Below are 26162 nucleotides of genomic sequence, written 5' to 3'. Positions count from 1 at the left end.
TACCATTTGGGGCAACAAAAACAAAAATGGAGGCATCACAATACCAGATTTTAGGACATACTACAGGGCAGTTGTAATCAAAACAGCATGGTACTGGTACAGAAACAGATGGATAGACCAATGGAACAGAATTGAAACACCAGAAGTCAATCCCAACATCTACAGCCAACTTATATTTGATCCAGGATCTAAAACCAATTCCTGGAGCAAGAACAGTCTATTCAATAAGTGGTGCTGAGAAAACTGTATTTCCACGTGCAGAAGCATGAAGCAAGACCCCTACCTTTCACCTTACACAAAAATCCACTCAACATGGGTTAAAGACCTCAATTTACGATCCAACACCATCAAATTATTAGAGAACATTGGGGAAACCCTGCAAGATATAGGCACAGGCAAAGACTTCTTGGAAAAGACCTCAGAGGCACAGGCAGTCAAAGCCAAAATTAACTATTGAGATTGCATCCAATTAAGAAGTTTCTGTACTGCAAAAGAAACAGTCAGGAAAGTGAAGAGGCAGCAGACAGAATGTGAAAAAAATATTTGCAAACTATGCAACAGATAAAGGATTAATAAACAGTATCTAAAAGAGACCAAGAAATTCCACAACAATAAAACAGACAACCCCGTTAAGAAATGGGCCAAGGACCTCAACAGACATTTTTCAAAAGAGGGAATCCAAATGGCCAACAGACACATGAAAAAAATGTTCAAGATCACTAGCAATCAGGGAAATGCAAATCAAAACCACGCTGAGGGTTCACCTCACCCCGGTTAGAATGGCTCACATTCAGAAATCTACCAACAACAGATGCTGATGAGGATGTGGGGAAAAAGGGACACTAACCCACTGTTGGTGGGAATGCAAACTGGTTAAGCCTCTATGGAAGTCAGTCTGGAGATTCCTCAGAAACCTGAATATAACCCTACCACTCAACCCAGCCATCCCACTCCTTGAAATTTTCCCAAAGGAAATTAAATTGGCAAACAAAATAGCTGTCTGCAGCCTAATGTTTATTGCAGCTCAATTCACAATAGCTAAGACCTGGAATCAACCTAAATGCCCATCAACAGTAGACTGCATAAAGAAATTAATGGACATGTACTCTATCGAATACTATACAGCAGTCAAAAACAATGAAATCCAGTCATTTGCAACAAAATGGAGGAATCTGGAAAACATCATGCTGAGTGAATTAAGCCACTCCCAAAGGCACAAATATTATCTGTTCTCCCTGATTGGTTTCCAGCTCAAACAGGAAACCTGTTGAAGTGAAATGGACACTATGAGAAACAGTGACTTGATCAGCTCTTGTCCTGAGTGTCGATGAACAACTTAACAGTTTATCTCTTTTAGTATTTTTTTATTCTACTTAATACTATTGTTTGAACTCTGTAATTAATACACAATTATTCGTAAGTGTTGAAATTTAACTGAAAAGTGATCCCTGTTAAATATAAGAATGGGAATAAGACAGGGAGGAGATGTACAATTTTGGACATGCTCGATACATGCATATATCTTAATGATCAAATTAGGATCATTGACATCCATCACTTCATATATTTAAGGTTTCTTTGTGGTGTGAACTTTCAAAAGTCTTCTTCTAGCTATTTAGAAATATGCAATATGTTATTATTGTTATCCTACTGTGCAGTTGAAGAGTATTCTTAGTATTTTGATTGGTATCATATTGAATCTGTAATTTCCTTTCAGTAATATGGACATGTTGATGATATTGATTCTTATAATCCATTAACATGGAATATTTCTCCATTTTTTATATCTTGTTCTATTTCTTTAATGTTTGGTAATTCTCATCATAGAGATCTTTGGCAACCTTGATTTAATTTATTCCAAAGTATTTGATTTTTTTGGTAGCTACTGTAGATCTTAGAAGTTCTTTCTCAGCCATGACATTGTTTCTGTATACAAAGGCTATTGATTATTTTGTGTTGGTTGTATATCCTGCTATTTTACCAAACTCTTCCATTAATTCCAATAGTACCTTTGTTGAGTCTTATGGATCCATTATGTATAGAATCATGCCATCTGCAAATAGAAATAATTTGACTTTCTCTTTCTCAATTTATATCCATATATCCATTTGATTTCTTTTTCTTGCCTAATGGTTCTGTCTAGAGCTTCCAGAACTATATTGAATAGCAATGGTGAGAGGGGGCATGCTTCTCTGGCTCCAGATCTCAGTGGGAATGCTTCCAACTTTTCTTCTTTCAAGAGGATGCTGGCAGTAGGTTTGTCATAGATTGCCTTGATTGTTTTGAGGAATATTCCTTCTATACCCAATTTGCTTAGATTTTTCATGTTGAAAGGATGTTGTATTTTATCAAATGTTTCTCTATGTCTCTTGAAATAATCAACGGTTTTTATTCTTCAAGTTGTTATTGTCATGCATCACATTGATTGATTTGCAAATGTTGAATCATCCCTACATACCAGGGGTAAATCCCACTTGGTAAGGGTGAATTATCAGCCCAGTGCTGTGGCACAGTGAGTTAAAGCCCAGGCCTGAAGCGCTGGCATCCCGTACAGGCAGTGGTTTGAGTCCTGAGTGCTCCTCTTCCAATTCGACTCTCTCCTATGGCCTGGGAAAGCAGTAGAGGATGGTCCAAGTCCTTGGGCACCTGCACTCATTTGGGAGACCCAGAAGAGGCTCCTGGTTCCTGGTTTCAGATCTTTGCAGCTATTGGGGCCATCTGGAAAGTGAACCAGAAGATAAAAGACTTCTCTCTGTCTTTGGCTCTCTCTGTAACTCTGTCTTTCAAATAAATAAATATTTTTTAAAACAAGGATGAATTATCTTTCTGATGTGTTGTTGAATTAGATTGGCTAGTATTTTGATTAGGATTTTTTTTAACTTTAATTTAATGAATATAATCTTCCAAAGTACAGCTTATGGATTACAATGGCTTCACCCCCCATAACTTCCCTCCCACCAGCAACCCTCCCCTTTCCTGCTCCCTCTCCCCTTCCATTCACATCAAGATTCATTTTCAATTCTCTTTATATACAGAAGATCAGTTTAGCATATATTAAGTAAAGGTTTCAACAGTTTGCACCCATATAGAAACACAAAATGAAAAATACTGTTTGAGTACTAGTTATAGCATTAAATCATAATGTACAGCACATTAAGGACAGAGATCCTACATGAGGAGTAAGTGCACAGTGACTCCTGTTGTTGACTTAACAAATTGACACTCTTGTTTATGGCATTAGTAATCACCCTAGGCTCTTCTCATGAGTTTCCAAGGCTATGGAAGCCTTTTGAGTTCACCGACTCTGATCATATTTAGACAAGGTCATAGTCAAAGTGGAAGTTCTCTCCTCTCTTCAGAGAAAGGTACCTCCTTCTTTGATGACCTGTTCTTTCCACTGGGATCTCACTCACAGAGATCTTTCATGTAAGTCCTCTTTTTTTGCCAGAGTGTCTTGGCTTTCCATGCCTGAAATATTCTCATGGGCTTTTCAGCCAGATCCAAATGCCTTAAAGACTGATTCTGAGGCCAGAGTGCTGTTTAGGACATCTGCCATTCTATGGATCTGCTGTGTATGTTGCTTTCCATGTTGGATCGTTCTCTCCCTTTTTTATTCTATCGGTTAGTATTAGCAGACACTACTCTTGTTTATGTGATCCCTTTGACTCTTAGTCCTATCATTACGATCAACTGTGAACAGCAATTGATCACCTGGACAAGTGAGATGGAATTGGTACATGGCACCTTGATGGGATTGAATTGGAATACCCTGGTATGTTTCTAACTCTACCGTTTGAGGTAAGTCAGCTTGAGCATTTCCCGAATTGCACATCTCTTCCCTCTCTTATTCCCACTCTTATATTTAACAGTGATCACTTTTCAGTTAAGTTTCAGCACTTAAGAAGAATTGTGTATTGATTACAGTATTCAACCAAAAGTATTAAGTAGAACAAACAAAAAAAATACTACGAGGGATAACATATTAAGTTGCTCATCACCAGTCAGGGTGAGGGCTGATCAAGTCACCGTTTCTCATAGTGTTCATTTCACTTTAACAGGTTTCCTTTTTGGTGCTCAGTTAGTTGTCACCGATCAGGGAGACCATATGATATTTGTCCCTTTGGGACTGGCTTATTTCACTCAGCATAATGCTTTCCAGATTCCTAACAGGGATCACTTTTCAGTTAAAATTTAAACACCTAAGAATAATTTATGTGTTAATTACAGAGTTCAACCAATAGTACTAGAACAAAAAAAAATACTAAAGTGGATAAAGTATTACATTGTACATCAACAGTCAGGACAAGAGCTGAACAAGTCACTGTTTCTCATAGTATTCATTTCACTTCAACAGGTTTCCCCTTTGGTGCTCAGTTAGTTGTCACTCATTAGGGAGAACATATGATATTTGTCCATTTGGGACTGGCTTAATTCACTCAGCATAATGTTTTCCATATTCTTCCATCTTGTTGCAAATGACCGGGTTTCATTGTTTTTGACTGCTGTATAGTATTCGATAGAGTATATGTCCCATAATTTCTTTATCCAGTCTACTGTTTGATGGGCATTTGGGTTGATTCCAGGTCTTAGCTATGGTGAATTGAGCTGCAATAAACATTGCTGTGCAGACAGCTTTTTTGTTTGCCAATTTAATTTCCTTTGGGAAAATTTCAAGGAGTAGGATGGCTGGGTTGTATGGTAGGGTTGTATTCAGGTTTCTGAGGAATCTCCAGACTGACTTCCATAGTGTCTTAACTAGTTTACATTCCCACCAACAGTGGGTTAGTGTCCCTTTTTCCCCACATCCTCTCCAGCATCTATTGTTGGTAGATTTCTGAATGTGAGCCATTCTAACCAGGGTGATTAGGATTTTTGCATCTATGTTTATCAAGGAAATTGGTCTATAGTTCTCTCTGCATTTTTTTTTTTTCAGGTTTAGGAATTAAAGTGATGCTGACTTCATAGAAAGAATTTGGGAAGATTCCCCCTCTTTCAACTGTTTTGAATAGCTTGAGATGACTTGGAGTTCTTCTTTAAATGTCTGCTAGAAATCAGCAGTGAAGCCATCTAGTCCAGGGCTATTTTTGGTTTGTTTGTTTGTTTGTTTGTTTAGAGGGTATTAATAGCTGATTTAATTTCTGTCTTGATTATGGATCAGTTTGGGTTTTCTAGTCTTCATGGTTTAATTTAGGAATCTCCATTTCTTCTAGGTTCCTGGTTGCTGGCTTTTTGTAGTAATTTCTGATGATTCTTCTTATTTCCCTGGTATCTGTTATATTTCATTTTTCATATCTGATTTTGTTCATTTGTGTCTTCCCCCTCCTGATTTTGGTTAGTTGGGCCAATTATGTGTCAGTATTGTTTATTTTTTCAAAGAACCAGCTTTTTGTTTTGCCAATCTTTAATATATTTTTTGTTTTTTATTTTGTTTATCTCTTTTCTTATTTTAATTATTTTTTTCTCCTACCAACTTTGAGTTTATTATTGTGTTGTTTTTCCCCAAGAATATTTTATTTAAGGTATTCAAAGTTTTTGCAACTTTGGAACTTAGTGATTCTTCCCGCCCACCCACACTTCCACCCTTCTTCCTCCTCCATCTCCTAACTCCATTCATATTTTTAACCACAATATATTTTCAATTAACTTCATACACATAAAATTAATTCTATTATGACATGATAAAGATTGTTGTGCCTTTTCAAGCACTTGAAATACTATGTAAAAGGGACAGTTTTTAAAGTGAGAGTCATTATTATTGCGACTGGATTCTACATATATAAAATTAGCATGTGAAAACTCTGAAGACTATCTAAATGTTGACTGCTGTGAAATATCTATTTAAACCCATACACACACACACACACACTCACACACAATCACAAAGGCCTTGTAGATGATGCTTATTTTTTCATAGTAAGATAAAATCCATTAGGGTATTGGTTTTATATATTGTATCTACCATCTGAAAGAAAATATTTAAAATAGCACATTATTAATCAGAGCATAAGTAGAGGAAATAGATACAAAGATTACCCAGTAAGAAGCTTATTTCAGTTTTGATCATTAACTTATTTTGATAAGAAATACTGTTAGTATTAAAGACCAACTCAATCTTCCTTTAAATGTGATGCATAGTTGTGTATAAATATTTTATTTATGATTCCATCAATCAGCACCAACCTATTTTTTTGTCTATGTCATCTTGGAAGGTGACTGGATTCTCCTATACATTTTATGTCTTGGGGCACTATGGATCAGCAACAATTTGGCTGTCCCAATAAATACCAGACATCTTTATTGGAAAATCTCCCTAGACTATCATTACATAGCTAATTATGAATAAACATGCTTACAGTGTTTTCCCATTGCATTCCTTTGTATTTAAAATGTGAATATAAATATATTTTGATTAAGGTAAGTTTCTGTTCTGAATATATTTTGAATTTTTCTGCAAATTAATTTTTGAAAGCACTAGCAATGCATAAATAACTGAAATTATTGTCTTGGACACATTCACCCTTATTTTTTATTATAAATTTTTCCTATCCATTTGTTAAAATATTTTAAAATTTGTAGTAATTTTAAAGGCACAGACACACATATTCATGTCTCTCATTTATTGATTCACACTTGAAATGCTCTCAACAGGGTCATGGAACACAATATCGGTTTCCCTTATGAGTGGCAGAGACCCAGAGTTAAGTTATCACCTTCTGCTTTCTAGGATGTGCATTAGCAGGAATGAGAATTAATAGCATAATGGCCTGGGAAAGCAGTAGAAGATGGCCCAAGTGCTTGGACCCCTATACCTGCGTGGGAGACCCAGAGGCGGCACCTGGCTCCTGGTTTCAGATTGGCACAGCTCCGGACATTGCAGCCATTTGGGAATTGAACTGACAGACAGAAGACCTTTACCTCTGTTTCTCCTTCTCACTGTTTGTAACTCTGTCTTTCAAATAAATAAATAAAATATTTAAAAATTATTTAAAAGAAAAGAATTAATAGCATAGCAGAGACTTAAATTCTGGCACACTGATATTTGATGAGGGCATCTCAAATGGTATCTTAGCCATTGTACAATATGCTCACTCTAACAGTTATTTTAAATTTATTTACATTCTTTTCCACAACCAAATCTGTTTAATTACAAGTGATGGTGGTATCTGCCACAGCACCAAATCAATGGCTTCCTTGATAATATTACATTTCTTTTTTGTAAACCATCAAGTTAGTTAAGGAGCAAAGGAAACCACTTAAGGGTGAATTTTTGAAGCATGCTTCAACACTTCATGCTAATATATACTAAAAATTCCACCTGATTTTATTTGCATCTCTGTCTTCTTAGATGAGTAACACAGCTATGTTTTGCTAGGTATCCTAGTCTCTATGCCATGATACAAAGCATGCCTCTAAGAAGCAGGGATGAACTTAATTGTTTTTCTCCATCAGATATTTGAGCTACCTTTTAGTCAATTCGCATATTATTATTTTAAAAATATTTTCTCTAGTGCTTAGTTAAATACCGTTTATGGTTTAGTCTAGAACAACTTTATCTGATAGAAGAAATTTCTATAATCTCTTTTCCAAGATCAAATATTGAAATACATAGCAACTCTTTTTTTGACAATTATCTAATTTAAGAAAGTCAAAGCAAATAAAATGGTCTCAAAGGCAGAATCCTGCTTAATGTTTATTTCAATACTATTCATAGAGATGAAAGTACTCTCTGCTCCAAAACTTTATGATCAGGAAGGCAAAAGGGGTTGGTTATCAAAACATAACAAACACTACTTGCAAAAGTTCTTTATAATTACCTTTTTGATGAAAAGCATTCCTTGATATAGCACCAATGTATTTGTCTTAGGAATATTTATTGCAGACAAAGTGCATTTACATAGCTAGATATCTAAATAACCATTTCTACTGGAAACTTTTCATTTAAAGATAAAAACTAATTCTCACATGGTGAAGAATATGAAAAAACAACAACAGTGCCTAAGGAAAAGAAGTGAGTAAAAATGAATTTAATTATATAATCACACACAGAAACCAGCAATTTATTTTTTAACAACAGAAAAAAAATCATTACTAAAATGTGAACATTTTCCTTGCATCAAAATGGACCATATATTGCACAAGCCTATATATATTATTTATTTTCCTTTGTGTACTTCCAGTGCATTTCCAATTCTCCCCAAGAACAGTTCTTTATTGAAATAACAATAATAATCTAAAATATTTTATCCTTTCTTGAGACTTGCCACACAGAGTTAACAACTCATAACTAAATGCACATACAGTAGGGACAAATCCATTAAGGAAATTTAGAACTAGTATTTCTATTGAAATTCACAGCATGATACAAAGTAAAGTTTAAAAAAACTGTTACCACCATTACAGAATTGGACTTAATGGGAATCTAGGTTATTATCCTGCCAATGGAAACCACAGAAATTGATACATTTTGTATTTTTGCCAAGAACAAATCAGCATAACATGACATTAAAGCATATTTGGTTTTGTTTTAAGAATTTAGAAAATTTTCTTTCTCAAGGTAGCATAAGATTAAAGACTCTGAGGGAAGTTACATACTCCTAACATATTAGATGATAAATGTGCCAAGATGAAATCGCAACAGCTTCCAAAGCAATCAAATAAATAAAACAAATCATTTGGAATGATATTAACAATGGACTAAATTACATTAAAGAAAAAGTCCTAGAAAATTGCCTAGTTCTAAATAAATGTGTTTATCTGTTAAAGAAGCCACTGAACATTAATTTAAAAATTGAAGGACTGCAAAAATTTTATTGCTGTTATTATTTACTAGTAATTTCAAACTTTAAGTTAGAGTTACACCTCTAAATATCTTATAGAATGAATTTATGAGTCCAGTTATAGTTAATACTTTGTGAGACTAATAATATTTACAGAAGCACTGTTCGCTGTGCATATACAATGTGCCATTCAGGGATATGCAACTGAAACTGCTTCCTTGGGGGATATATCTTATTTGTTCACTTTTGTGATATAAATGCTCTGATTATGGTTGCTTTCAGTATCAATATTATGTCACTGAGAAGAGGTTTATATTATACTTTAAAAAGCCAATTCCAGTTGGTTTCACCACAAATGTATTTTTGCTGGGGGATATTATGCAAGGTTTTGTGGTAAAAAAAAAAAAAAAGATCATTTTTAAAAAAATATTTAAGATATACAGATTTCATGTATTTCATATATACAGATTCAGGAACATAGTAATACTTCCCTACCATTCCTCCTCTCATCCAAACTTCCACGTTTCCTCCTCACTCTCCTATTCCCACTATTAATTTTTGCAAAGATCTATTTTCAGTTTACTTTTTTTTTTTTTTTTTGACAGGCAGAGTGGACAGTCAGAGAGAGAGAGACAGAGAGAAAGGTCTTCCTTTGCCGTTGGTTTACCCTCCAATGGCCGCCGCAGCTGGCGCGCTGTGGCCGGCGCACCGTGATGATCCGCTGATCCGATGGCAGGAGCCAGGTGCTTCTCCTGGTCTCCCATGGGGTGCAGGGCCCAAATACTTGGGCCATCCTCCACTGCACTCCCGGGCCATAGCAGAGAGCCGGCCTGGAAGAGGGGCAACCAGGACATAATCCGGCACCCCGACCGGGACTAGAACCTGGTGTGCCAGCGCCTCAAGGTGGAGGATTAGCCTAGTGAGCCATGGCGCCGGCCATCAGTTTACTTTATACTCATAAGTTTAACTCTACACTAAGTAAAGAGTTCAACAAATAGTATGAAGACAAAAAAACTGTTCATCATACAGTTGAGACAAGGGCTATTAAACATCATTGAATCTCAAAGTGTCAATTTCATTCCAATAGACAGCCTTTTAAGTATTCTATTAGTTACCACAGATCAGGGAAAACATATGGTATTTGTGTTTTTTAGACTGGCTTATTTCACTAAGTATTATGGTTTCCAGTTGCATCTATTTTGTTGCAAAAGGCAGGATTTCATTCTTTTTATGGCTGAGTAGTACTTGATAGTGTATTTTTATCATAATTGCTTTATCCAGTCATCTGATGATGAACATCTCAGTTGATTTTATAACTAAGCTATTATGAATTGAGTTGCAACAAACATGGGGGTAAAGATCACATTTTTATATGCTGATTTCATTCTGTTTGGGTAAATTCCCAGGAGTGAGAAGGCTGAGTCATATGGTAGGTCTATTTTCAGATTTCTGAGATGTCTTCTCTGTATTGTCTTCCAAAGTGGTTGTACTAGTTTACATTTCAACCAATAGTGGATTAGGGTATTTTTTCCCCACATTCTCATCAGTATTTATTGTTTGTGTATTTCTGTAGGAGACCTTTCTAGTTGGGATAAGGTGAAACCTCATTATGGTTTCGAATTGAATTTCCCTAATGGCTAGTGATCCAGAGCATTTTTTCATGTGTCTTTTGGACATTAGAATTTCATCTTTTAAAATGCCTGTGCATGGAAAGCCAAGACACTCTGGAAAAAAAAAAAAAAAAAAAAAAAAAAACTAAATGAAAGATCTCTGTGAGTGAGATCCCAGTTGAAAGAATGGGCCATCAAAGAAGGAGGTACCTTTCTTTGAAGGGAAGAGAGAACTTCCACTTTGACTATGACCTTGTCGAAATAAGATCAGAGTTGGCGAGCTTACAAGGTTTCCATAGCCTTGGCAACTCATGACAAGAGCCTCAGGTGATTACTGACACCATAAACAAGAGTGTCAATTGTTAAATCAATGGCAGGAGTCACTGTGCACTTACTCCCCATGTAGGATCTCTGTCCTTAATGTGTTGTACTATATGAATTAACAGTATAAGTAGTACTCAAACAGTACTTTATACTTTGTGTTTCTGTGTGGGTGCAAACTGTTGAAATCTTTACTTAGTAAATACTAAGTTGATCTTCTGTATATAAAGATAATTGAAAAATGAATCTTGATGCGAATGGAATGGGAGAGGGAGTGGGAGATGGGAGGGTTGTGGGAGAGAGGGAGGTTATGGGCGGGGGGGGGGGGGGGGAAGCCAGTGTAATCCAAAAGCTGCACTTTGGAAATTTATATTTATTAAATAAAAGTTAAAAAAAAGAAAAATGCCTGTTAAAGTCCTTTGCCCATTTTTTAATTGGATTACTCATTTTGCTTTTTTTTTTTTTAGTTTCTCGAGCTTTTGTAGATCTGTATAAAATCCTTTATGTGTTTCATAGTTGCAAACATTATTTCCCATTCTGTCTTTTGCCTCTTCACTTAGTTGTTTCCTTTGAAGTACAGAAGCTTCTCAGCTTGAAATAATCCCATTTGTCAGTTTTTGCTTTGATTGCCTATGCTTCTGGTTTTTTTTTCTAAGAAGTCTGACTATTCCAATGTCTCGCAGATTTTTCCCAATGTTCCTCTTTTGTGATTTGATGATACTGGATTATAGATTTAGGTATTTGATGCATTTTGAGTGGATATTTGTGTTAGGTTTAACTTAAGGGTCTTGTTTCATATTTCTACATTCTGAGATACACCTTTCGTGGCACCATTTTTCACTACAGGAAAAGCTGTGGAAACCATTGTGCTGAGTATTAGTGAATTTACCCAATATATGCAGCCAGATGGGGAGAAGGAAAATTCAAACTCCAAATTGCTCTATGAATTGCTCTATGAATCCCAACATCTGTATGTGTGTGTATATTCATTCACACATTCAGTCTTAAGGTGTGGATGTTTACCTGGATGGAAGAAGATTTTAACTTTAGTAAAAATATCATAGGGGTCAACTCTGCCATAGTAGGCTAAAGCTCAACCTATACTGTGAGCATCTCATATTGGAGGCAGTTCATGTTCCAGCTGTTCCTCTTGTGTTCCAGCTCTCTGCTGTGACCTGGGAAAGCAGTAGAAGATGGCCTATGTTCTTAGGCCACTGTACCCACATGGGAGACCCGAGGAAGCTTCTGGCTTCAGATCAGCCCAACTCAAGCTGTTGCAGCCATTTTGAGGAGTGAACCAGTGAATGGAAGGCCTCTTTTTCCAACTCTCCCTTTCTGTGTGTAACTCTAGCTCTCAAATAAATACATAAATAAATCTTTTAAAAAAGAAAAAAATTGCAGAAGTAACTGTATATTTATATCAATCATTTTCTTTACTACTGTTCATTAATATGAGTCCATTGAAAGCAAGCATGTAACAAATAATGAAGCTTCATTGATTTTTACTGTTATTCACATTAGAATTTGAATTATACTGTATATGTTTAAACAAGAGTTATTAAACAAGTGTTTACAAAGGAGTTTTAAATTTTTTCAATGTATATGATGCAATGGCATGTGGCATTTTTTTGTTCAACTTTCAGATATTCAATTTTTCTTAGTAATTGGACCACTTTTTTTCTAGAAATCAATTGAGGGGCCGGCACTGTGGCATAGTTGGTAAAGTCACTGCCTGCGGTGCCTGCATACCATATGGACATCCATTCAAGTCTGGCTGCTCCACTTCTGATCCCGCTCTCTACTATGGCCTGGAAAACAGTGGAAGATGGCTCAAGTGCTTAGGCCCCTGCACCCTTGTGGGAGACTTGGAAGAGGCTTCTGGCTCCTGGCTTCAGATTGGCGGAGCTCTGGCCATTGTGGCCATCTGGAGAGTGAACCAGCAAATGGAAGACCTCTCTCTCTCTCTCTCTCTCTCTCTCTCTCTGCTTCTGACTCTCTGTAACTCTCTACCTTCTAATAAGTAACTAAATATTAAAAAAAGAATAAATCAATTAAGCATTTTTAATCTATAACCATACTTCATTCAGATGTATATGCATTAATTTTTATATAGGCATATACTTTACTGACATTAACTTGGCATATAAACCAACAAGTTGCAGAAATTCATTTATAATTTGTATACAATATACAATAACTTACGGTGCTATTTTTATGTAGAGATTCATTGAATTAGTGTATGATTTTTAAAAAATAAAGCCTTATTGAATCATTTTAAAGTGAAATTAAAACTCTAAAATATGCAGAGCAGTGGTAAAAAGAAGGGTAGATTCACCAAAGCAAATTGTTGTTTATTTTGATAATATATTTGTTATTCTTGGTAAAATTATCACTCTTAGTTTATCCCAAAAAGTTTTCAAATTTTGTGTTGATACCTTTTTTGTAGTCTTAAAATTCTGGTAACACAAAAGCAGGCAAACAATATAAAGTTTAATCTTCTCTGACCTCTGTAATCAAACAAGTTTTTGCAATTTCTTTGATATCCTAGAAATATTCAGAGTAGTTTAATTCCTCCCCCTCCACCCAGAAAAAATCCTGTGTTTGGAAATTTTATGTCCAGTTTATTTAAATGAATAGTTTTACATAAAAAGTGACTTTTATATTTGAGAGAGAGGAAGCAAATTTTTAACCAGAAAAGCAAATTTATACACTCCATAGTCAGAGTGCAGGCTCATTCAAAGAGGAGTGGTCCCTTTTTTGAACTGTGTTTGATATTATATGAGTGGTTTAATGATGGAGGAGATACATATTAACATAGGGAGGGAATATTCATGGTTTTTAACTGAAAAGTGATCCCTGTTAAATATAAGAGTGGGAATAAAAGAGGGAGGAGATGTACAATTTGAGACGTGCTCAATCGGGCTTGCCCCAAATGGTGGAGTTAGAAATGTGCCAGGGGATTCCAATACAATCCCATCAAGGTGACATGTACCAATGCCATCTCATTAGTCCAAGTGATCAATTTCAGTTCACAACTGATCACACTGATAGGTCTAAAAATCAAAGGGATCACACAAACAAGACTAGTGTCTGCTAATACTAAGTGATAGAATGAAAAAGGAAGAGAACAATCCAACATGGGCAGAGGGATACACAGCAGACTCATAGAATGGCAGATGTCCTAAACAGACTCAAAATATTCTTTTAAGATTTTTATTTATTTATTTTTTTTTTTTATTTTTTTTTTTTTTTGACAGGCAGAGTGGACAGTGAGAGAGAGAGACAGAGAGAAAGGTCTTCCTTTGCCGTTGGTTCACCCTCCAATGGCCGCCGCGGCCGGCGCGCTGCGGCCGGCGCACCGCACCGATCCGATGGCAGGAGCCAGGAGCCAGGTGCTTTTCCTGGTCTCCCATGGGGTGCAGGGCCCAAGCACCTGGGCCATCCTCCACTGCACTCCCGGGCCACAGCAGAGGGCTGGCCTGGAAGAGGGGCAACCGGGACAGAATCCGGCGCCCCGACCGGGACTAGAACCCGGTGTGCCGGCGCCGCTAGGCGGAGGATTAGCCTAGTGAGCCGCGGCGCCGGCCCTAAGATTTTTATTTATTTGAAAGGTAGAATTAGAGAGAGAGAGAGAGAGAGAGAGAGATCTTCCATGTGATGGTTCAGTCCCCAAATGGCCACAACAGCCAGTATTGAGCCAGACAAAAACCAAGAGCCAGGAGATTCTTCTGGGTCTCCCATCTGGGTGCAGGGACCCAAGGACTTGAGGTATCTTCCACTGTTTTCTCAGAGAGCTGAATCAGAAGTGGAGCTGCCAGGATTCCAATTGGCGCCCATAGGGATGCCAGCAGTGTATGCAGTTGCTTTATCCACTAAGCTACAACATGGGCCCTTAAATCCAAAATATTAAGCATATCAAAAAGGAACAATCCTAAATTTTACCACATAACAGTTAGGACTGCATAACACAGAAAAAAAGTAACCTGCTTCATAAGCCAAAAAGTATATAAAAAGAAAGGAGAAACAGAGATACAATTACACACTACTGACAATTCAAGAAACATCTGAAGAACTAAAAGCAAGGAAAAACTTGAGAGTGTTAAACAATATTATTATAAAATCATAGACCTTACAAATATACAGCAGCATTTAAAACCCAATTTTGGAGAATATAATTGTGCCTGAGGTAGATAACAGATTCACAAAAGTTAATTATTTATTAGAACATAAAAATACTATGTTTTTTGGAATATAAGTAGGATAATATTTTAAACACAGTGCAGTAAAAATTTGAAAAAGCAATTAATGGCAAAAGAAGTAAATTTGACTACTTTAATAAAATAAATGAATTTCATAAAAACAACTTAAAAGCTGGTAAAGGATCTAATAAAGAAATTTAATTTGTTTTAAATCCCTTCTAAAAAGGAACCTACAAATCCAAATGATTTTGCTGATGAATTCTATGGAACAAAAGAAATATCAGCAATTTCAGAATACATAGGAAGGGTGGTCATTGTCTAATTTTTCTTAGGAAGCTAGCACAGCAAAAAAAAAAATAGACAAGACATTATAATAAAGAAACCTGAAAAAGAAAAAAAAAGAAAAAGAGGAAAGGAATTCTAGACCAATGACCATTTTGGGTAAGGACAATAAAATTCTTTTAATAACTGATCTAATTGAATAGAAGCATTTGTTCAGTACTACAAGGTTGAATTATTATTTAAAAATTTATCACAAAATTTATTACATTGATAGGGCAGAGGAGAGACTATATTATTTTAGTGGATGAAGACTAAGATTTCAAAATTTAATATCAGTCAGTGATCAAAATTATCGGTATTTTAGACACAGCATGAAAATCATCATATTGACTAAGGTCATCTATGAAAATCTTCAGATTACTAACAAACTTAATAGTGAATGACTGGGCCGGCGCCGCGGCTCACTAGGCTAATCCTCCGCCTAGCGGCGCCGGCACACCGGGTTCTAGTCCCGGTCGGGGCGCCGGATTCTGTCCCGGTTGCCCCTCTTCCAGGCCAGCCCTCTGCTGTGGCCAGGGAGTGCAGGGGAGGATGGCCCAGGTGCTTGGGCCCTGCACCCCACGGGAGACCAGGAAAAGCACCTGGCTCCTGGCTCCTGCCATCGGATCAGCGCGGTGCGCCGGCCGCAGCGCGCTGGCCGCGGCGGCCATTGGAGGGTGAACCAACGGCAAAGGAAGACCTTTCTCTCTGTCTCTCTCTCACTGTCCACTCTGCCTGTCAAAAAAAAAAAAAAAAAATAGTGAATGACTGAATTATTTCCCCCTAGGTTTAGGTATCAGCCAATGAAGATTATTATCACTACTGGAACCAAGCCCCCAAACAGCGCATTGATTGCAGATGTTGGATACGGTCAGGTCCTAGTCTCTTAGTCACATGTCTATCCCACTCCATCTAGGCTTAGCTTGCTGAGTTGAGGGATTGGTACAGCCAGCACTACAGTATTCCAAACATTAGACTCATGAGGTCATTTGCTTGTCTACTACATGACATGTTGGTGTTCAGTATTGCCTTGATGGGTTCTGTTTGGGGAAGTTCCAGATCTGAAGTTAAAGTAACTACCACCTGCAGGTGGCCCCTGGGCTGACTGAAGCCTATTTGGACCTGATCACGATAGCACATCTTGTTGATCCTTAATGGCTAGACTCAGAACACGCCCTGTACATCACATTGCTGTATCCCTTGTCTCAATTTATTTTTCAGTCAACCAGAGGACAAAACCGAGAAGGAATATACAAACCTCAGTGTCTGTAGGCGGCCAAGAGACAGTTGCCCCTTCATTTGTCTCCCTTATTCTTAATTCCTCTTTTTAACATTAGAAACTCCAAAACACCGTCTTTCAGCAAAGTGGTAGTATTTGATTCCTGATAACAGCTACCACCTCATCTATTAACAGATTAAATGTTGTGTTTGCTTCACCCCACATCCTTGTCCTAGTTGTTTGAATTGGCACTGGGGGCAGGAACCCAGCTTTCTGTAACACTGCAAATATTCAGTAGTATATTGAGTAAAGAGTACATTTACTTTTATTGATGACTGAATTTTCCCAGTTACATAGAGGACTAGGTTTCTGTTTGAAAAATCAGAATTGAGAAAGAAGAAAAGTACAAAAGTAACCCATGCAGTTGCTAAATAACTGAATAAAGAAGTATGATATTATGCTCTCTGTAACTGTGGCCATAGTATGATGTTCCACAAAAATATAGATGAATATTCTTCTCCAGATGTATAGCAATGAGGAACAGTTTCTACTTCAAAGATGCATTTTTCCCAAATATTCTTTCCAAGTTTTATTATAAACTATAATTGTTTTGCTTTAAAATCTGTTGTCAAAAAAGGGAACATAATTTATAAAGGATTCTTTTTAAATGGCAGAAATACAAATTAAGCAACACATAGAATCAAGTATAAAGTCTAATTTTAACCAAAGAGAAAATATTAAACACAATTGATTTTATGTAAATTATATGAATTCAGCGTTCTCACATATTTCTCTTTATTTGTCTTGGTATATTTAAAAATAAATTGTCATAAAGAAAATTTTATATTTTATGGAATTTTTCTGCATAGGAAGAATTTATGTTTGGAATTTTTTTTTTAACTTTTATTTAATGAATATAAATTTCCAAAGTACAGCTTATGGATTACAATGGCTTCCCCCCCATAACGTCACTCCCACCCGCAACCCTCCCCTTTCCCACTCCCTCTCCCCTTCCATTCACATCAAGATTCATTATAGATTCTCTTTATATACAGAAGATCAGTTTAGCATACATTAAGTAAAGATTTCAACAGTTTGCTCCCACGCAGAAACATAAAGTGAAAAATACTGTTTGAGTACTAGTTATAGCATTAAATCTCAATGTACAGCACACTAAGGACAAAGATCCTACATGAGGAGTAAGTGCACAGTGACTCCTGTTGTTGACTTAACAAATTGACACTCTTGTTTATGGCATCAGTAATCACCCTAGGCTCTTGTCATGAGTTTCCAAGGGTATGGAAGCCTTTTGAGTTCACCGACTCTGATCATATTTAGACAAGGACATAGTCAAAGTGGAAGTTCTCTCCTCTCTTCAGAGAAAGGTACCTCCTTCTTTGATGGCCCGTTCTTTCCACTGGGATCTCACTCGTGGAGATCTTTCATTTAGGTGTTTTTTTTTTTTTTTTTTTTTTTTGCCAGAGTGTCTTGGCTTTCCATGCCTGAAATACTCTCATGGGCATTTCAGCTGGATCTGCATGCCTTAAGGGCTGATTCTGAGGCCAGAGTGCTGTTTAGGACATCTGCCATTCTATGGGTCTGCTGTGTATCTCACTTCCCATGTTGGATCGTTCTCTCCCTTTTTGATTCTATCAGCTAGTATTTGCAGACACTTGTCCTGTTTATGTGATCCCTTTGGTTCTTAGTCCTATCATTATGATCAATTGTGAACAGAAATTGATCACTGGGACTAGTGAGATGGCATTGGTACATGCAACCTGGATGGGATTGAATTGGAATACCCTGGTATGTTTCTAACTCTACCGTTTGAGGTTAGTCAGCTTGAGCATGTCCCGAATTGCACATCTCTTCCCTCTCTTATTCCCACTCTTATATTTAACAGAGATCACTTTTCAGTTAAGTTTCAGCACTTAAGAAGAATTGTGTATTGATCACAGTATTCAACCAAAAGTATTGAGTAGAACAAACAAACAAAAAAATACTAAGAGGGATAACATATTAAGTTGCTCATCAACAGTCAGGGTGAGGGCTGATCAAGTCACCGTTTCTCCTAGTGTTCATTTCACTTTAACAGGTTTCCTTTTTGGTGCTTAGTTAGTTGTCACCTATCAGGGAGAACAAGTGGTATTTGTCTCTTTGGGAATTTTTAATATTAGGAAGGAAGCATATTTGTCTTGAGTGAGAATATATAGTTATCTTCATTGCTTGACAATAAATGGAGATGTTTTCATTATTATGAATATGTTGTCAGCATAATGCTTTAAAACAAACTAATGTTATAGAGAATAAAGAAGAAATACATTAAAGATCTTTAAACTCCAGCTTCTTTCAAAAAAGTTGTGATAATATTTATAATCATAAATAGATTTTCATTAAACTTATTTTTTTTCATGAGAATCCATGGTTTATTAAAAAGTGAGACAATTTTAGTATGAACTACTTTCAATAAAATATACAGATTGAGAGTCTATGAAACAAAATAGCAAATAGCCGTATTAGAAAATGATGCGTACAAGTGAAAAAAACATTTGATATAATATGCTTTATTTCTTAAAGACTGCTGTGCTCAATTTCTTGGCAATGTAAATTAATTCAGAAAATGTGTTCTATACTATGTGGTGTGACCTCAATCATAAAATAGAGGAAAAAGCATGATATTATACTTGAGTGCAATCATGAAAATAGTTTAATAAAATGTGCCTGTTTGTCATAAGTGGCATTCAGAAAACCAGTTGTAATTTGTTAGGAACTTAAGCCTTTTCTATATAGATATTCTAGACCGATGCATATTTCTCTTAAAATAAATCAAAAACAGAAACCTTGTAACAGAGAACTCAAGAAGAAACTGGATGTGTCTAATATTAGAATATGAAAAATTGCTTTATGTTATACCTAATTTACCTTTGCATTGAATGATTGTAATATTTCTTTTACATTTTGTTACAAGCATCCCAACTCCCAGTGAGGCTACTTTGAAGCAGACTTGGATTATAAAACATTTAAGAAAAGTAGTAAAGGTCCTTTAAATTTAGAAGGCCCAGGCTTGTGCAATGTCTAACCGATTGCTAGACAAAAGATACAATAAATGTGAATAAGTTAAAATGAAATAGAGTGCAAATAAGGAAATAAAAATTTTAAAGTGAAGGTATAAGAGAGTGCTGTAAGACTCTATGTTCCAGGGTCCTTCATTAGCAGTTAAAAACAGCTCTAAATGTTTTCATTTCAAGTTTCTTTTAGTGACCAAGTAAGATTTTCCCAGTGACCCAGAGGCAAAAGAAATATACAGCAGCTACATTATCATCAGAAGGTAGGGCCAGGGGAACATTTATAGGGCAGTAGGCTAAGCTACTGCCTGCAACACTACATTCATATGGGCACCAGCTTCAATCCCCACCTCTAATCCTGTTCTCTGCTAAAGAGCCTGAGAAAGCAGTGGAAGACAGTTCAAGTATTTGGGTCTCCGCCATGCACATGAGAGACCTAATGGAATTCCTGAACCTTAGATTGCACTTGGCAGCACCCTAGCAGCCACTGTGGCCTTTTGGAGAGTGAACCACCAGATGGAAACTCTCTCTCTCTCTCTCCCTCTCTCTCTCTCCCCCTTCATCTCTATCTTTATATATCATCTCTATCAAATAAATAAACAAATCTTTTTTAATGTAGGTCCAAACAAATAGATCAGTATTTATATTCTAACAATTTAGTGTTTTTTGACAAAAGTACCCAGAAAATAAAACAGAATCTTTTGTTCTTAAAATCACAATTATTTACTAAAAGAATGTGTGCAACACCTGGATACTGCAGAACAACTAAAAATTTGGAATCTATTTATTCAGTGGGATCTTAATTCTCCTTACCTATTAAAAACAATCATGAAATTATAGCTTTATTCCCTTCAAATCAACGGTCATTCCTGCTAGATACATCATAATTCCCTAGATGTTAAAATCATGGATATTTAAGTTTGTGTCATTTACAAACCCAAAGGATGGGGAATTTTCTCTTAGAGAAAACTGAGAGTAATGCAGTGAGAAAACAGAGAGAACATTTGATGGCCTTTAATACAAAGTAGAGATGGTGATTATGTAGAGATGTGGCCAATGGGAAGATCATTAGTTGGATTACGGGGATGTCTGGTAGTCAAACAGTCCTGTTGAAAGCTAGTTAGGAAACCTAAGACAGAAAAAGCATGTAAAGATTAGTGACCATACAAACTGAGTAGAGAGTGACAACTTTCAGTGACCCATCACATGCATTACCAGCAGCAGGTAAAAATAGCTGGAGTAAAGCTTCTATGCACCCTCATCAAAATTTTTGACTTTGTAGGCTTGGCATTCAGCCTAGCAGTTAAGTCATCAATTAGAACAACAGCATCCCACTTGTGAGTACTTGAATTCATTTCTTAACTCTGACTCTTTATTCTAGTTTTCCACTAATGTGGACCCCAAGAGGCAGTGGCAATGGCTCAAGTAACTGGATTCTTGCAATTAGCTTCAGTAACCTGGAGTAAGTTTCCAGCTCCTGAGTTCAGCCCCTGGTCATTGCATGTATTAGGGCAGTAAAACTGTCTCTCTCTTTCACTCTGTGTTCTCTCTTCCCCAAATAAATTAATATTTAAGTAAATAATAAATTTAAATTACTTTCAATTTAATGTGTTACTTATAGTCATGTTAGTTGTATTAATCATTGAAATTGATAAAGATGTATTCTTGATTTAAGCCATATACCCATAAATGGATGAAATCACTATGTCTATAGTTATTTGTCATTGCTAAATGTGTATCATAGGTTTTCCTATACATCTGTATGTAGAACCTGTGATTATACCAAGAAATATATAAGATACTTTCAATAATCTGGCTGACTAGGCAAGACATCAGACTGTAAATCTTTTATTCTTTTAAAGATTTTATCTATTTAGGAGACTGAATTACAGAGAGAGGGAGAGACAGAGATAGATGTCTTCTATTTGTGGGTTTACTCCCAAATAGCTGCAATGGCTGGAGCTGGGGCAATCAGAAGCAAGGATCCAGGAGATTCTTCTGGGTATCCTATGTGTGTACAAGGGCCCAAACACTTGGGCTGTCCTTCCACTGCTTTCCCAGGCCATAGCAGAGAGCTTGATCAGAAGTGGAGCAGCCGGGACTTAAACTGTCCCCATATGGGATGCTAGGCACTGCGGGCAGATGCCTAATTCACTGCACCACAGAACCAGCCCCAAGGACTGCAAATCTCTACCACCAAAGAAGGATAGTAGAAACCCACTTCCAGAGTTTAATAAGCCATTTTTTAAGTTGCAATAACAAGAAGAAAGCAAAAGATAATATGATTCTGAAAAAATAATTTTGGCACACTCTTTTGGGTCATTGTAAAGGAATATTGGAATATTATCTTGAGATACCTTTTTTAATAGGAGACTGGAGAAACTTTGTTGATTTAGATGTATAGCTTTCCTTTTGTCACTCCACTAAAGAGGCCAAGTGTTTTTTTTTCTTTTATTGTGAGTATTTGTCATTGTAAGAATTTATAAAAATCTTAAAAAAAATTTTTTCTCACAGTATAATGTAATGCTACAAGTCTTACCAAATCAGAATACTGTTGTTTTTCTCTCCTTAGGTTTGACATCCAGTAACAGAGAAAAGTCCCATTCTCATGCCTTTTACAGTTTGTGTGTGAAAACACATTCCAGCTTTCCTGGAGCAACCCCAGTTGATAACTGTTGCCTAGCATACTTATTACCAGATCCTAAAATATCCTTGTATGAAAGATACACTGCATGTTTACTAGAAAAGTGCTGCTTTGAGAGCTCAGTCTCACACATACATCACTCAACATACATAGGACTAATAGTAAATCATGGCAGAGATAATTCATATTTTCCTAGAAGGCTAAGTAAACAGTTGAAGAAGCTAAATCTAACTATTTCATATTTATTATTTCAAAAACCTGCATCATCTATTTTTGTTTATAAAATTATTTTTTTCTAGCTAATTAAACATTTTCTCACATACTACCCAGTTGCATGATTTACACTTATCAAATATCTTCAAAATGAGTTATATCTAAAATGTGATTACATTAAAAGGGCTGTGAGAGGAAAACTCCCATCATATTATGCTTCTTTCTGTGACTTCCCTAAATTTTGATTCTCAAAAACCTCTTAACTGATTTCATCACTGTGTAATTAACTGACACAATGATGCATACGGAAGAAAATTTATTCAACCCAGCCTTGCTGCTCTCTCTCTCTCTCTCTCTCTCTATCACACACACACACACACACACACACACACACACCTGCATCTGTGCTCCTGGATAAAGCCAATTTCCTTGCTTTGGTATATTATCTTTAACCCATCTTCCCCCTTTAATGCCACTGCTCCAGATTTTCTGCCTTCTTTTTTCACCTGTAATTCTCTCTTATCTGGTTAACATGTCCCTGTAATCCCCCATCATAGTTTCCTCCTGATCTGCTCAGATCAACCATGGAGACCCAGTCTCCTTGAACCTTGTCTCTTTTCCATGAGGACCTATAGTTTTATACTGAATATAGTTATAGGGCAGGCAGGTAACTTAGAGGATGCTCAGATAAATTTGAACTTAAGAAAAGCTGATACTTTTCAATGTAAATATGACCATATTATGCTGTAACAAATACTGCATAGAACATACTATACTCAAATGACTATAATTTATTTGAAATTCAAATATAAATATGTTAATACACAAACAATTCAGTTTCCAGAAAAGTACAATTTTTGATACCAGCTCTAAATCATTGATTTGTTGTCAACCTAGGCAACTTTTGAACCTATGACAATATATTTAACTTTTTACTTCAGATCCAATAAAATGTTTTAAGTTTTCCATATTTGAAATGGGACACCTGAGTTTTCTCCTCAGATATTTTTCTTCTCCAAGCTCTTCTCTATTAATGAAAACATTTTCTTAAATTTTGAGAGAAAATTCATTAATGAAAAATTAATGAAATTAGTTTCATTAATGACAAACTCATTCTTTAATGCATATACCATGTTGGAGAGGCTCTCCCATCCCAGCTATCAATAAAGATCCCATGCTCACTGGCAGTCTATTGAGACACTCTGTTAATATATTTGATCTTTGTCAGGAAGTCATTTTCACCCATTCTTCTTAAAAATGCACTGTCCAGGGGCACATGTTTGTGACACTGGCATACATATCAAACTGCTGGTTTGAGTCCCAATGCTCCACTTGTGATCCAGCTCCCTGCTGCTGGGAAGTCAGGGGAAGATGGTCCAACTACTTGAGCCCCTGCCATCCACATAGGATTCCCAGATGGAATTCCTGGCTCCTGGCTTCAGGTTGGCCTACCTCTGGATGTTGTGTCCATTTGGGGAATGAGCAAATGCATAGAAAATTTCTCTAAGTCTCTGTATCTCCATCTCAGTCTATTGCTGTGTCTCTAAAGCAAATAAATAAATCTATCAAAAACAAACTATACACCCTAAGTGAGATAAGTCCATAATTCCTTTCTCTTAGTCTATTTTCCTTTACTAAAATATGACCACCTCATAACATATGAATTTTTTCTTAATACTTAGTATATTATGACTCATTTCTGACTAGAGTTTAAATTCCATGGCTGTAAGTTTTGTATGTTTGTAGGCTAACAGTATTCTTGTGGTTAACCATCTGCTGGGACAACTGCATTCCATATCAGATTGCATGGAATTGAGTCCAGGGTCTGCTCCTAATTCAAGCTTTCTGCTAATACATATCCTGGAAGTCAGTGGTGATGACCCAAATGGTGTGATTTTTGCCACTCCCAGAGGAGATCTGGATTGAGTTGCTGGCTTCCAGCTTTGACCTGAGTTCTAGCTCTACCAGGTATCTGGGGAGTGAACTCGTAAATGGGAGATCTATGCCTTTCTTTTAGTCTTTGAAATAAAAAAAAAAAAAAGAAAAGGCTTTGTTACTGTTGAAATCCCCAGAGTCTAGAATGGTACTTGATAATATAGATGAGGTCCTCACTAAATATTGTTCAATCAACAGAGATTCTAATATACACATATATCTATGTTAGAGGTCAAAGGAATGATATAGTCTGGGACTAAAATTCATTTGAGATTTCTGCTGATGTAATGACAATATTGCTTATTCTACAAATGTTTATGTAGATATTGAGGACCCAGTAGTATTGCATTAAATAAACATAGTTAATTTAGCAATAATCCTAACAAAACAATTGTTGACATTATTTGATTGATTTAGCTTTATAACCCACTTTTTTATTAAATGTCAATTTTTAGAGTGAATATTAATGACACCTTTTGTATTTTATATTTTGGCATTCCCAAGTTGGTATGAATAATCGTTATTCCCTAAATATCTTTTAAGAATACCTTATATTCTTCCTAGAAATGTAACACCACTCTAAGATTCTCATAAATTATTTTCATATACTATTTTATAAATAATTAATTTATAGAAATAAATGAAAATGTTGTCCAAGTAAGGATGGAAAATCAATAAAATGATTTTAAATATTATAATTCAAAAATACTTAAAGGTTGTTACATGAAAGTTCTTTCTGAAATTTTATGTATTTTCTATCAATTTTTTCCTCCAAATTTCAAATACTTATAATTGTTGTTCATCAGAAAAATAAAACTCCAATAAGCTAATACCTAGAAATATAACACAGAAAGCTTTCCATCCATTCTATTTAAGTAATATGCAATATTCACAATTAAAGGAATACTTTCAACATTCTAGTCAGAAATGAGTAACAACATACACAGTATTAAGTAAAATTCATAATTTGTTAGTTATATGTGTAACAAAGAATACATTAATTGAAGGAGTTAGGGGGTTGTTTCAATTGAGTGAAAACAGCTTGTTTTCTAGTTAATTAAAATGCTAGTTAAGATATACTAACATTTATTCAATATACCAAAACACCTTCTTAGCTTGACTCATTTAACAATACTAGTTACACATTGAATTAAATTATTATTCTTATTTTAGAAATAGTTTAAAACAAGCTTTTGAAGGAAAGTAACCAATTGAGTTTAGTCAGTAGCTAAAGACAGAAAAAGAGTGACTCTGGAGACAGTACCTAAATTCTGTTGATTACTTAGCCTTTAAAAAAAAAAAAAAAAACTTTTATTTAGTAAATATAATTTCCAAAGTACAGTTTATGGATTACAATGGCTTCCCCCCCCCCATAACTTCCCTCCTACCTGCAACCCTCCCTCTCCCATTCCATTCACATCAAGATTTATTTTCAAACATCTTTATATACAGAAGATTGATTTAGTATGTAGTAAGTAAGATGGCTCAAGTCCTTGGGCCCCTGCATCCGCTTGGGAGACCAGAAGAAGCTCCTGGCTCCTGGCTTTGGATCGGCACAGCTCAGGCAGTTGTGGCCATTTGGAGATTGAACCAGCAGACAGAAGACCTTCTCTCTGTCACTCCCTCTCATTGTCTGTAACTCTATCTCTCAAATAAATAAATAAAATCTTAAAAAAAAAAAACTTATTCTGTATTTAAAGAAGTTTAGTCTCCATGCTGATTTCCAAATGCACTAAAATGTTGCATTAATAAACATTTATTTTTATAGATACGGCTTATAGCTGGGTTTCTGGGAAATCACTATGATTGGCATCAGAGGTACTGAGCTTCCTGACAGCCTGAGGTGGGTCATTTCAGA

The sequence above is a fragment of the Oryctolagus cuniculus genome, chromosome 3, assembly GCF_964237555.1.
Source record: "Oryctolagus cuniculus chromosome 3, mOryCun1.1, whole genome shotgun sequence".
In the NCBI taxonomy this organism is placed as follows: Eukaryota; Metazoa; Chordata; class Mammalia; order Lagomorpha; family Leporidae; genus Oryctolagus; species Oryctolagus cuniculus.
This window is presented reverse-complemented; position numbering follows the sequence as displayed.